General features: G+C 45.8%; 1 long non-coding RNA gene across 2 annotated transcripts in view; it reads left to right on the forward strand.

The window, feature by feature from the left end:
* Positions 1–2,012: 2,012 nt before the first annotated feature.
* The window catches only part of LOC128076541 (uncharacterized), a 46,389-nt gene continuing 35,123 nt past the window's right edge, over positions 2,013–13,278 (forward strand). The window contains exons 1-2 of one of the 2 annotated variants that reach the window (XR_008204428.1): positions 2,013–3,554; positions 5,350–5,440. This is a non-coding gene — a long non-coding RNA (uncharacterized LOC128076541). Of the gene's footprint in view, positions 3,555–5,074; positions 5,130–5,349; positions 5,441–13,278 lie in introns of those variants that run through there. The other variant, XR_008204429.1, reaches the window with a different exon arrangement.

Here is a 13,278-nt window from a genome sequence, read left to right on the forward strand (position 1 = left end):
TTTCTCAATGGAAAATTTTAAGCTGTTCCCACCAGTGACATCACGGTGCTCTCCACTCCTACAGCCACAAAGGCGTATATTGATAGGCATGACATTTTCCTTTAATGCTGTCATTGTTTCCAGCATTTCATTTGGGCTGTTGCTTGAAGCCAAAAAAACAAGACAAAAGGCAAAGTATGTTAAAAGGAGACCTAGGCTGCGTGCAAATATGTGGCACGAGAGAATCTCTGACTCCAGGCAATTTTCAAGGAATTTGCTTTCCACGGGGGATTCTCCCGAGTGAGTTAGGATGACGCCGTCATCTCAGGCTCCTGAAACTGCCACCTCCCTTCTGTAACTTGCTTCAGGCAGATGCTTCGGTATTGCTGAGCTGTGCAGGGATCTGGCATTGGCTTTTAGATCTTATTTTACAAGATTTGTGTCAACTGCATAAAAGAGCACACTGATGGGAGCTCCTGAAGCCCTGCCGTGCTTGCTTTGTGAATTTCTCAGGAGTGGAACACTGGATCCTCAAGGGACGTTTGTGCGTTTCATGCAGGGCAGAGAGGAGAAGGGCAGCAAAAAGTGTTGCCCTTTGTACCTTGTTTCTTTCTAAAGTGATAGCAGAGCTCAAAGCACTTCTTACAATATTGATCCAAAGTTCCATACTGTTGGTCTTCCCAAAAAATTTGGCATAGGTCAGGGTTGGGCACTGAGTTTCCCAACCATGTTAGTTATCAGAAAGGAGAGAGTTGAAGAATTGAACTGGTGGAGGTGAGCTTTTGGGCTGTGTGTCTGGATATCTGCAAAACATTTAGTGCTTGGAAACTGCAGCTCCTTCCACAGTGACAATCTTTGACATTCAGGGATCACCTTTTCTACAAATGAATTGTCTCTAGTTTTCTGACCAGCTTACTTTCCACTCTGCTTGCCTCTATAGATTATTCTTTTTTAAATATTATTATTCCTGAGCATTACCCACAACACTTCCAATGAACTCTGTCCAGGTTACTCTTACATTTATCAACACTCCATTTGTCAACACTCTTATATTTGTTTGTTTCACAAGAATTACCCTGGGCTCTTCCGAGGAACTGTTGTTCGGAATGATATGACAGCTTATAGATAACCTCACTATTATTTATTTTATTAAATATGCCTTAAGAGTTGCTTTGTGTTTCAGGGAGTTTTCAGACATCCATGCTGATTACTTTTTGACGTTAGTTTGTCTGGCAGTCTGGACAAAACAGTGCGCCAAAGGTATAAAATGAATGCTGTGGTAAACCGAAGTTAAATGAACATTTGGAAAGGGGAGCAGCTACTTTTCTATTACACGGTGCTGCTGGAAAACCTGAACAAACCTGTTAGCTAGATGAAAAAGAGCTGAAGAAAGAAAGGGTGCCAGGTTTTGTGTCTCAACAGCCTCTGCCCTCTCACTGTGTGGTCTCACATAGTGTTTGGACCACTTGACAGTTGAACACTTGATCTCACAAGCTCTGCTGGCCTTTTTTCCCTGTTGTTTTGGTTTCTTCTACAAATTAAGACCCGTCATCAAGACAGCCTGTGAGCACAAGTGCTTGCCAGTGCTGTCCTGACTGGGCAAGGAGGCTGCAGAGTGCAGCTGGGCACACCTGGGCTGGCCAGAGGCCGAAGATGGTTGAAGGTGCTGAGAAGACCACCAGCAGTCCTTTGGGGCTCTGCTTTGCCCTTTTAATTCAGTGTGGGCATTTCCCCTCTCTCATTTTTATCTTTCTCCTTTTGGCAAAATGCATGTTGAAACCCTGTTGGTTTTTCCCACTGAGATCAGTAATAAGTGAGTGCCTTCTCACAGGCCTGCTGCTCAGAACAGAGGGGAAGGAGGAACCCCTCCTACCAGCAACCAAAACCCTATTTCTCCCTCTCCATATGGCAGAAGGTGGAAAGTCATAGCCAAAAACTCCATGCTGCTTCTGCTCATGCTTCATGGATGTCAGGTAGGTGAGCAAGGTGGGCACCTGAGAGTGCCAGGGTCACGGAGAGCACTCAGGAGCAGTCAGGAACTTATTGCAGGCAGTGGTTAGAGCTGGCCTGCTGATGTGGGAGGTCCCTAAGCCTCTCCTGAGATGGAAAAACATGCTCGGCCCTTTTTGAGTTACATTAGTTATATGTAGCAGACAGGTTTTCACATAGCAAACATCTGACTGCTGCCCGTGCTCCTGCAGAAGCAAAGATGGTGACAGCTGTGCTCCAGTGAAATGGTAGCATACTTCTGCAAAAACTATTTCTAATTCTGAAAGCTTTTCTCTCCTCAGGATTGACACAGAAGTTAAACTGAACCTCTGGTTGCATAGAGTCCCCTGCACTTGACTCAAAGCACTTACTCGGCCCGAGAAACTGCTGTAGGGGGTGGCCTGCTTCATTTTGCCTGCTACCAGCATGGAAGGAGAGCAGTTTGTCTGTTAGCAGACTGGGGACCGAGGTTGAGTAAAAATGTGAAAGCGGGCTGGGAACAAGGCTTGTGTGAAGTGGTTTGTTGTGAGAAGATCTGGCACAAGGTGAGCTGAGACCAAGCTAAGCCACAGCCCTGCTGAAAGTGGCCTTTGTTACCTGGCATCAGCAACCCTGAGTGCCCTTTTTTTATTTCCCTTCTTCCATGCAGTTACCTCAAACAAACAAGTGAACCGAAGCAGCCGGGCCTTTTGCTCTGGGAGTTCTCACATTCCCTGTAAGCAGGGAGGGGCAGCTTGTGTCTGGGCATCCAGGCAGGTTCTGGTGGGTCACGCTCCTTACTAAGACCTGGTGAACGCTGTGGGCATTTTAGTCTTAAATTCCAGCCCCAGAAAACTCAGTTCTTGTTTGCACTGTTAGCTGTGTCCCTGCAAGAAGCAGCTCGTATGGAGCAAGGCTACATGGGCATGTTGCAGAGCTGTCTGGGCCAGTGGCTAGGACTCTCGGGCTGCTCTGCTGATGTGAGGAGCCTCCAAAAACATCTTCATCATACAAAAAGCAGCCTCTTGGCAGGGAGCTGCATGGTGGCATGGGACGCCCATCACTGCTCCTGGAGCATCTGGCCCCAGGAAGGGGCTTTGGGGCTCCTAGCCCAGGATTTGAGGGCTGAGCCTGGGCTGAGTTGACAGATTTCAGAATCTTGGCCAAGAGGAACCATATAATAGCACTAGAAAACCTGGCACAGCAGTTGCTGCTTAGACTGCATGCCCTGTGCTGCTTGACATCTCAGGCTGCTTGACATCTCAGGACACAAGCCTGCTGCTGGGCAGGGCCTGAGCCATTCCTACTCCTTGTTCCCCAGTGCTTGTGGAGGAGACACCTCCCCCATTCTGAATTGACAGCCCTCCTCCCAGCTCCTTCGGTATCCAGGAAAGGAAGCCAATTTCCTTTGCATAGTAATCTGAGCTCCAGTAGTCAACAGTGCTATTTAAAGAGCAAGGCAATGCTGCTGTACAAGGAGCTTATGGTTTGGAGAAAGCTCTCCGCCTCCGTGCGTAAAAACTAGGCTAATAATGGTTTTCTGCCTCACACGAGCTGCTGGGAATTAATTAATTTTCAAAGCAGTTTGAAACACAGCCACAACAAAGGTGCTAATTTTTATTTATTAATATTTCATGTTTGCAATGCAAGACTAATTATGTGCATGGCAAAGAGTGCATTTTACATGTTATTAACTCAACGGTTGAGATAGTACTTATATTCATCTGTACCTCAAAAAAAAAAAAAAAGTTTCATGAGATAAAAAATGGGGAGGGGGAGTCTCCTAAGTGTGATCTTTATTGTGCTGTTTCAATCTCGTCTCATGCTGAGCCTGTCAAGACCAAACATCTGGCTGTTGCTGTAGCACGCAATGCCTCCTGAATTGCCAACTCCCGCTCAGGAAGAAGAGGATCAGAAGAGCCAAGCAAAGGTAGAGGGGTAGGGAAGGAGCCAGGTTTGTTACCCACACTTTAGCAGTGACAAGAAGGGGGAAGGGTCTGTGTTGCTGCAGAGCAAGCACGAGCACAAAGCACAGAGGACTTCCACATGCACTGGTGGGGATGTATTACTCAATCTCAACCCCTGCTTGGGCAGGGCTGCCCCCCACCAGCTCAGGCTGTGCAGGGCCCCATTCAACCTGGCCTCGAGAGCCTCCAGGAATGGGGCACCACAGCTCTGGGCAGCCTGTGCTACTCTAAGTGAAAAATTTCCCCCAACATCTAAATTATGTCTGTATGCATATGTGTGTCACTGGCGTGTAGGGAAGATGTCCACTACAGGATAGCAATTGTGTCTTTCTGCATGTTTGTATAGTAGCTAAACTAATAGTAGCTCACTGTATAGTAGCTGTGAAGGCAGCTGCTAGATGTCCTGTGAATATGCTCCTTGTCAAGCTCTAAAGAAGAGCACCTTTAAAGAATATCAGAAATGAAACTGGAAAATGAAAACATTGTTTGGAGTATTTTCTCCCTGCCAAGTCTGATAAAGTCAAGAGGGAACAGGAAATCCTGGGAAGTCTAGCTGCAAAGAATTTGTGGCTATAAGCAGGTGTGGATGTATGCCTTCACATACGTAGGAGATGTGAAAGAAGCACTCTACCCTTTGCTCTGCTCTGGCTCATCTAGAACACTCATGTAGAAATATAGGGAACCCTAGTGTTTCCTAGTCCTTCAATCATGTGTACAACAAGGACAATAAAAATGAATACAAAACATCCAATTTCCATCGTTTGGGCTTTGAAGCAGCCAAAATCAGAGTTTGTGGGGTCAGTCATTAGTCTAAAACTTAAATGCCTTGTAAGTAAAATGATCTCAGTCTGGGTGATTAAGAAAATAGGTCCCTGTGAAGAGATAAGGCACAAAGTTCGATGCTGAGCAAAAGAGACATCTGAAAGGCGACTCAAAATTATAAGCAGAAGTTGGAGAGGTGCCCAATGTGACAGACAGAACTCACCTTAGTTCTCGTTAGATAAAGAAGGTAAGTTAACAATTAACTAAGATTTTTGCAAGTTGAAAGGTGAGTTGTAATTCCCTATGATAAAGAATAGTGAGAAACAGAAGCATATTTAATGATTTAACATGTTGGTCTCAAAACACATGAATCCGAGTTTTGCTGTCACTGGATTTAGCTCTGTCTCATCCACACTTGCTGTTGATTCACTAATAAGTGCTGTTTGCCTCCAAGTAACTTCTCATTCATAGCAGCCCTTCTTTAGCTGTGTAGCCATGAAAGTGGGCACGAGTCGATTCTCTGTCCCACACGCTGACGGTGCCATTTCACCCCAGCCTCTCACTGTCAGGGTTGTGGGAGAGGATTTAATTCCCAGCAGTTTATCAGATTTTTCTGTCTTTTGGGGTGATGTGCATTTCCCTCCTTGAAATTACATTTTCCTTTCCGACTTAGGATTTTTGTGGACTTACGTTGCCGCCTAGATTGTGTGTTGTGAGCTGGGAAAGAAATCTCCACGTCGCTTGAAGCTGCCACTGCCTGTAAGGTAACTAGAGCTGACAGTGGGCTTGTACGAGCACAGAGCTGTAAATCACTGAAATGTATTGCACATAATTTCCTGGTGCCTGCTCTCCTTGGGAGCGGAGCCCCGCTGGGATGAATGTCATTACAGCGTGGAGGCTTCTGGCTCTGATGCTCCTTTTGTTTGTCTGGAAATGGGGCTCTGCTCAGTAGAGGCGAAGGGAATGACCCAGGCTGCTCCAGGGACACCAGCCTCCTGCCTTTACAGTCACCTCGTGTTTCTGCCATCCCACAAAATGCGTGGCATTTTATTGCAGGTAGGCAGGCAAGGTGGGAACTCCTTCCTCAAGTGCTATTTCTTTAATGGGCAAATTCATCAGTACAAGGTCTCTGAGCAACTGAGGGCACTTTGTTTCTGTGTCCCCTGGCAACTTGAGCCAAAGCCTCACAGGCAGGAGAGAAAAGCTCTTTATTTCACTTATTTCACCCTAGAACAGTCTGTAAGAGATGGTTATTGTGTTAGTTATTAAGTACAATTTCCACGCTTTCTGCCAATACATGCAGGTCAGTGTTTGGTACTTTAAAACAAAAAGGGAGCAGACCCCACAAGGTTAAAAAAAAAAAACAGAATAGTTTCTGAAAATACCTAAGCCATCATTTTTTTGTGGTTATCTGCCCATTCCATCAGTGCAATGTCTGCAGCACCCCTGGGGCTCAGTGGCATGGTGGTACTGCTCCTGCTGTCACTGGCATTACCCTGCCTGCTTCCAGTCCCATCTGGCTCCCAGCGCTGCCAGCAGACCCAGATACCTTTGTGACTGTGGCTTTTTGTTTTGTTTTTCTTTTTAACCAATGCACTTTATACTATTTCAGTGTGTATTTATTTTCACCCTCACTGCTTCCTTTTGAAATTATGCAAGCTGTTTAATCCTCTTAGCATTTTCATGGAAGGGTGGACTCAGCAGTGCATGGAGCAGTGATTTCCCACCAAGGAAAGTGGACAAAGCACCACCACCTCCTGCACATCTCAGGATTCTTAAGGTGTTGGCATCTCAAAATTTGACTCAGTGGGATCCAGTATTCCAAAGGCTGGGCCAAGGGTCTCAAAACTGAGCTAACAAGTCTCAGTCCTTTTGAACTTAAGAGACAGGACTACCTGACAGTGATTGCAACAGATTTATTTCTGTTGTGTCCTTCAAGAGCTGGGCATTGGACCAGATGGGGCATGCGAGCCAGCAGATAAAAGAAACACCTCTCCTGGGTCAGTGCTGGCTCTTTGTAGCTGTACCAAATATGTGATTCTTCTGCAAACAGTCATTTCACAAACCATTGCAAACATTTCATTGGGAAATTTAGAGCCTTGTGTGATCCCCAGCCCAGCCCCACTGAGTCCTAGGGTGCCCATTGGCCTCAGCTGGGCTACTGGGAACTCTGCTCAGCTGGAAAACAAGGTTTTGGCTGGGCAGAATGGAGAAGAGGTGGTTTGCAGTACTTCCCTTTGATCCCCAATGCCTCGGGTGCTCTGGCTGCAAAATGAGCGGCTTTTGATGGGCCCACTTGCACCCACTTCACTTCTTTCTCTTTTCATGGTTGGGTAGATGAACCTACCCAGACTGATGATGAATGAGAAGGGGAACTGGACCTGCTGGTTCCCTTTTATCACTGTACCCTCAGTGCACCGTTAGCTGCCTTCAGTCCTTCTAACTGGCTCCTCTAGCTTTTGACTGTGCATCACAACTACCTATAAAATATTTTGTCATTCTGGTCTGGGCTGCATTTGAAAAGTGAATCCTATTCATCCTGGAACATGCTGCACTTACTGATGCATTGCACATGTTTTGATACAAGCAATTTCAATTTGGTCTTCCCTACACAGTGCAGTTTTAAAACACTTCTGTAAAATGTAAGAGCAGGTACTTTAGACTAAGTGTGTGCAATCATGCTGTGAAATGAAGGCAACTCTTAGGACCATATAATGCATTTCCAGCATTCACTCAGAGGACCATCCCTGTCCTGGCTCCACCACTCCGTCCCTCTTGTGAACTTGGGAGCACCTTTGCCCAGCAGTGCAGAAGGGTAGAGCATGTGGCTTCTGTCAGACCTAGGATATTTCTGAGGGCCCTGTGCATACGTAGCTGTAGAACTGGTAAGGATGCTGAGTTACCAGCTCTCAGATTCTCAGAGGAGGATGGAGCTGAGCCATTGCCAGCAGATGTGCTGCTGGAATGCTGCTGGGGAGCCTTGAAAGAGATGTACTCAGCTCCAAGAGGTGTCTGAGTCAGCAGGAAAAGGGGAAAAGAATGGCTTGAGCACAAAACAGTTTCACAATGTAGAAAACAGCTGTGGATTTGATTGTGGGAGAAGAGGAGAGAAAATATGCTTGTGGGGATCACAGGAGAAATCAGTATCTGGTAATTGATAATACAGCATGAAATAGTACCATGAATTCCCAAATTGTGACTGAGCTACTCAGTGTTGAGCCTGGTTTAATAATAAGCACAGCTTAACTGAAACATAAGAGGAGGACTTTTTCTTTCCACTGGGGGGTTCTTGCAAATTGGTTATGTTCTGTTTTCAAGTTTGTCTGATCTGTTAAGAATTCTAAAATGCTCTGAATCTTATTGCATGTGATGGGTTTAAGAAGGATGTTTGTCTTATTTTAAAGAAAAAAAATTAAGATAGCTAAAAACCTGGGGCTAAGTTTGGCCAATTTCAAACTTCTCTCCTTGCTAAAAATGCCATTTTCTAAATGCAAGACCGAACCACTGAAAACAACACCTGGTAGAGAACTTCTTTTTCTTACTTTTGGATTTCTTTTCAGTGTTTTTAGTGTGCTGCTGAATTCTGATATAAAGACGTAGCATTCCTGAGATAGGCCAAATACGTTCAATATCATAAATAGTAAACCACTGTATAAAGGATACTATCCCAAGTAGTTTGACAAGGAGACTGAAATATGTTATCTACATGTGAAGTATTCCCTTTTTTCTGAATAATGGAAGTGGCTGGGGAAACTGGATGCTTGGAGTTCTGAGAAATACTGACAAAATTAATGATGGCCATAAGATTAGGCACAAAAGCCACTTTATTGCCATTGAAAGTGCAAGGTATGATATTTTTGGGAAGGGGTTAGAAGCGTTACAAAGGTGCCCACTGTAAGTAAATGCTTTTATTGCAAAGGAAAAATTCCTGGCAAAAACCAAACCATACCTTTGCTGAATATTAAGACAGCATCCTCATAGAGCCAAGATGAAGCTGCTCCTGCATGGGAGGTGAGCAAAAACCTGGGTACTGTTTAGGTAGGATCTAAATCCACTGAAGCCAGGGAGTTGTTCACAGGAATTACATGACTAGCAGCAAAGATTCTGTTGTAAAATTGAACTTCAGCTTTTATTCAGTTCCCAGTAAATGTTCTGTTCGGTTCTCAGTAACTGTTCCTGATATTGACCATTCCTTAATATCCCCTTAGGTATTTACCTTGTAATGTACATCTGGAGAAAATTTTCTTGTAACTGAATATTTATCCTGAGACTTGTCAGTGATTAATGTGCATTTAATCCCCTACATATGTGATGAAACTTGAAGATGCAACTACCTGAATACTGAATTATGTCCTTGGAATTTGGCTTCCTATCTCCCACTTCTTTTCCTCACTATTTTAAGGACATTTTCCACAAAGAAAAAACTTTGCTGAGCTGTCTGCCTGGCTCATGCAGTGCCCCAACACTTGTGTGGGCACTGACCAGGAGCCGACCCCCCCTGTGAAATCTTCCCTGTGCGTGAGTCATTAGGCAGCAAACTTGGCAGTGTTTATTCTCCCTGCCCTGTGTGATGGGGGGGATGACGTGTACTGCAGATCTTGAAGCCTCTAATGTAATTTAAACCTGCTTCTAACAAAGAACAGAGAGTAATATCAAACTTCATTTCAGTGCACTAAAGAGAAGAGGTGCTGTCTGTGTGCTATATGGAGGATAATGTGCAGTGTGGGGAGTCTCCAACTCTCCAGCCCATGGCACCCACACCATCTTGTACTGAACAAAAAGAGGAGGGAGAAAGCTGCAAACTCCTAACAGGTTCAGGTTGGGTATTAAGAAAAAGGATTTCTCCGAAAGAGCGGTGAGGCAGTGGCACAGGCTGTCCAGGGAAGTGGTGAAGTCACTGTGCCTGGAGGTGTTTGAGAACCGTGTGGATGTGGCACTGAGAGACATGGGCAGTGGGCATGATGGGGATGGATGAGGTTGGACTAGGTGATCTTAGCAGTCTTTTCCAACCTTAATTATTCTGTGATTCTGTAAGCCAGGCAAATGTGAAGCAGGCTTAACTGCAGCCGAGCAATGACAATTGGTGCCAGAAAAAAAGAGCTCCTCTGCTCCTGGCCGCAAGCAGCTCGTTCCTAATTGTTCGCAGTTAGCTCAGATTAGCTGTGAAACTGCACAGCAGAAACCCGGGCGTGATGCATGCTATGTCAACAGGAAATAAAGGAGATGTACATACATCTCTCTGCATGTGCAGGCAAAGTGGAAGGGGCTGGCGAGTGATCTCAAGCTGCGGAAATGCCTGTATGGTTGTAGGAGCACAGTCTGTGATAAGATCGCATATGAGTAGGGTTTGGGTTGAGACCTTCTGGGAGAGATGAAAGAAAGGTTTACAGCTAGTGCTTGACAAAGAATGAAAGCTTGTCAGGAACAGGAGGTAAATCATGGAAGGAGGAGGACAGCCTCTTGACAGAAAGGACAAAGTAAAAAATCAAGATGCTGCAGGTAAAGGTTTGACTCAGGAGGTCATGCAAAGTTAAAAGTCAGATTCCAGCAAAAAAAATGGCCTGGAAAGAGGCACATCCTGTGATAGTCATCGTGAACTAACTGTTCTTTGGATCAGGGTGGTGTGAAAGGATGTGTTACATCTGCAAGAGTCAGTGAACAAAGAGGAAGAAGATCCCAATTCTCATTGCAAGGAAAGCTTGTGGAGTGGTGCATTTTGGAGTCTCAGAGTACACTCTTATTTTCTCCCTTCTTCTTCTTCTTTTTTTTTTTTTTTTTTTTTTTTTTTTTTTGTGCTATACCATTTATTTGCTCAAATGTGTGATCTAAAATTACATCGCTCCTGACTGTATTGCTCTGCTATAGAAAACTGCCTCGGGTCTGAAACACTTTAGTAAGGACCTACAGTGGGGGATGATCAAATAAATGCTAATTAGTGTATCAGGGTGACATTCCCAGCTCCCCACCCTCCCCAAGTGCCAGTGCTGCAATCACCAGCAGAGACAGGATGCAGGTGTGAGAGCCTGTGCCGTGCATCCGGTCACCTGCAGTGGCTGCTCCCTGCCCTTGTGGGGCTGGTGCTCACAACCTTGCTGGTGACTCCTTTGCAAATGCTCCTTTTGTTGACCCATGTAAGAGCCCACAGTACCAGGGGTGTCCAGATCCCTGTCAGTCCCTCCCTATTGGTGTTCCACCCCAAAGTGCCACCTATTTTCCAGCTGCAGAGGCAGATGTGGGCTCTGCTCCCCATTCCTCAGACCTCAGACCTTCACAGCATGATTAGGATGCTCAGAACTGCAGGGTGGGAGCTAAATGCTAAGGTTGTTGATGGAGCTGCTAATGAGGACCTGAAGATGACATGGTGAATGATAGCAGATTGGTAATTGCTTTTTCCCTGTAGTGACTTAGCAATTAGAAATGGAAGAAGAAAATCGGGATGAAGTCTGAGAGCTGCACTGTTCAGAGTTCCTGCTTCTGTTCGTCTTTAACCCTCTGTTTCACTCGTGTGACCCAGCAAGTCCCTTCCCGACATTTTTGCTGACTTGCTCTGCACAGCACCATATTATATTTGCAATGCCCTGCCACTTGCACCATGTCTGCAAGCTGTCTTCTTCACGCAGGAGCCTATTTAGACAAGTTGTCAGGCTGAATGGGAAAAATCTTAAATCAATGTACTTCGGCATACAATCATATACAGGCTAATTTATCTGCTGCCCTGTTCAGCCTGCCAGTTTAAAATGAGGTCTTTCAGGCACGCTGCCGTGGAAAGTCGCCTGATTAACAAAGCAATTTTTATTGGTGGGGCGACAGCATGACTGTTTTATGGTAATTGTTATCATTTGGATGCGTGTATATGCAAATGGGGGAGATTAAAGTAAAGAAAACCTAAGGATGATGAATACGCAGCTATGCGCCCAGATGGGAGAGGGACAGAAATGCCAACGATGTTCAATGCTAGTGCTGAGGCGGGCATGGTGGGAGCTGGTGGCCAACCCAGCTGGATGGTCTGGCATTCCATGTGGTGCTGGGACACCTTGGCCTCACTGCCCCACAGCCACTGCCCCCCCTCCCCCCGCCCTCCTTGGTCTTGGTCTTGGGATGAAAAGCAAAAAGTAAGACATAAGTACACAACAGTAGCATAGCACTGTGCTTTGGAAGCAGAACTTCTCAAGACGCCCGCTGCTCCTGAGAGAACCAAGTCTTTCAGGGTGGCTTTAAATGTATTTTCAGCTGTTCTTATACTGACGTTCCTGGTTATTGCTTCCCGATTGATTTTATTTGTCTCTCTCTCTTTTTTATTATTTTTATTTTAAGTGAAATTTGAACACATTGCCTCCATGGTCATGGAGCTATTTTACCCTCGGTGACATGTAGCCATGCAGCCAGACTAAATCATAGATTCATAGAATTGTTTGAGTTGGAAGGGACACTTAAAGGTCACCTAGTCCAACCCCCTGCAATGAACAGGGACACCTACAGCTACATCAGTTTGCTCAGAGCCCTGTCCAGCCTGATCTTGAGTGTCAGTCCACTCCAGGGTTGGGTCATCTACCACCTCTCTGGGCAATTTGTTCCAGTGCCTCACGACCCTTATTGTAAAAAGCTTCTTCCTTTTATTCACTAAATCTGCCCTAATCTCCTCTCCCACTTGGGAAGAACTACCCTACCAATGAAAAATATCCCAGTCCTTGCCCCTCCATCTCTGCTGCCCATGAAATCAGATGCAAGACCCCAGTGGCTGCCTGTGGACGGCCTGGGCCCTCGGTACATGGCTTCCTCTATAAGGAATATACAGATGCTTGCTGAGCCCAGATTTCCCCCCAGAGAGCTGGACTGAGATCAGCATCTCACTTTAGACAAAGTACCAAGCATGAGATCATACCCCTTCGTTTTCCTTTTTACATTACATTACTGAGACTTACAGGAAGGGGAGTAGGACAGCAAATTTTATCTCCATTAAAAACATGTCAGCCTTTTTCTGCTTTGCAGTATATTTTGGTATCTGTGTTTGAGAGGTGGTCTGTTCCCTGCGATGCTACAGCTGCACAGCCCAAGTGTTCCCTGTGCTCTGTTGTAAATCAGAAGACAAACGTAGCCCCTCCATTTTTCTTAATGTGCCACAATCCTCAGCTCGCTCTTCGTGCCTTGCAATTCTCAGCTGCCTGCTCTCGGTGCATCTCCGAGCTGCCAGAAGCTCCATCTATTTCAGAAGAGCCACTGAGGCAAGTGGAACTTCTGAAGGAAGTGTGGTGATGGGCAGAGAGCTGGGCATGGAGACTTTCATGTCCAGGCTTGTCATGCAGCCCTGGATTGGACTGTCCAGTGCTTTTCCAAAGGGGCCTCACAAGTTTGCTGTCATTTGTGTCTAGCAAGTTAGGTATGCAGTGCTCCTGTGTGAGGTGCTGTCTGTCGCCACACTTTGAAGGACTACGCTAAAGTTGGTCCCATCATCCAGGTCGGAAGAATGCCCATATTCTGCAGAGGTTGGTTACTTCAGCTGCCCCCACTGAGAGCCAGCACTTCCACAGCAGGGCTCTGTTGAGGGAGAAGCCCTGGTTGAAGATATGCTTCCATCTGCTTTTCTGTCCCATGTCTCTCCTCT

This window comes from Tympanuchus pallidicinctus, unplaced genomic scaffold (genome assembly GCF_026119805.1).
Source record: "Tympanuchus pallidicinctus isolate F22 unplaced genomic scaffold, pur_lepc_1.0 scaffold14, whole genome shotgun sequence".
Lineage (NCBI taxonomy): Eukaryota > Metazoa > Chordata > Aves > Galliformes > Phasianidae > Tympanuchus > Tympanuchus pallidicinctus.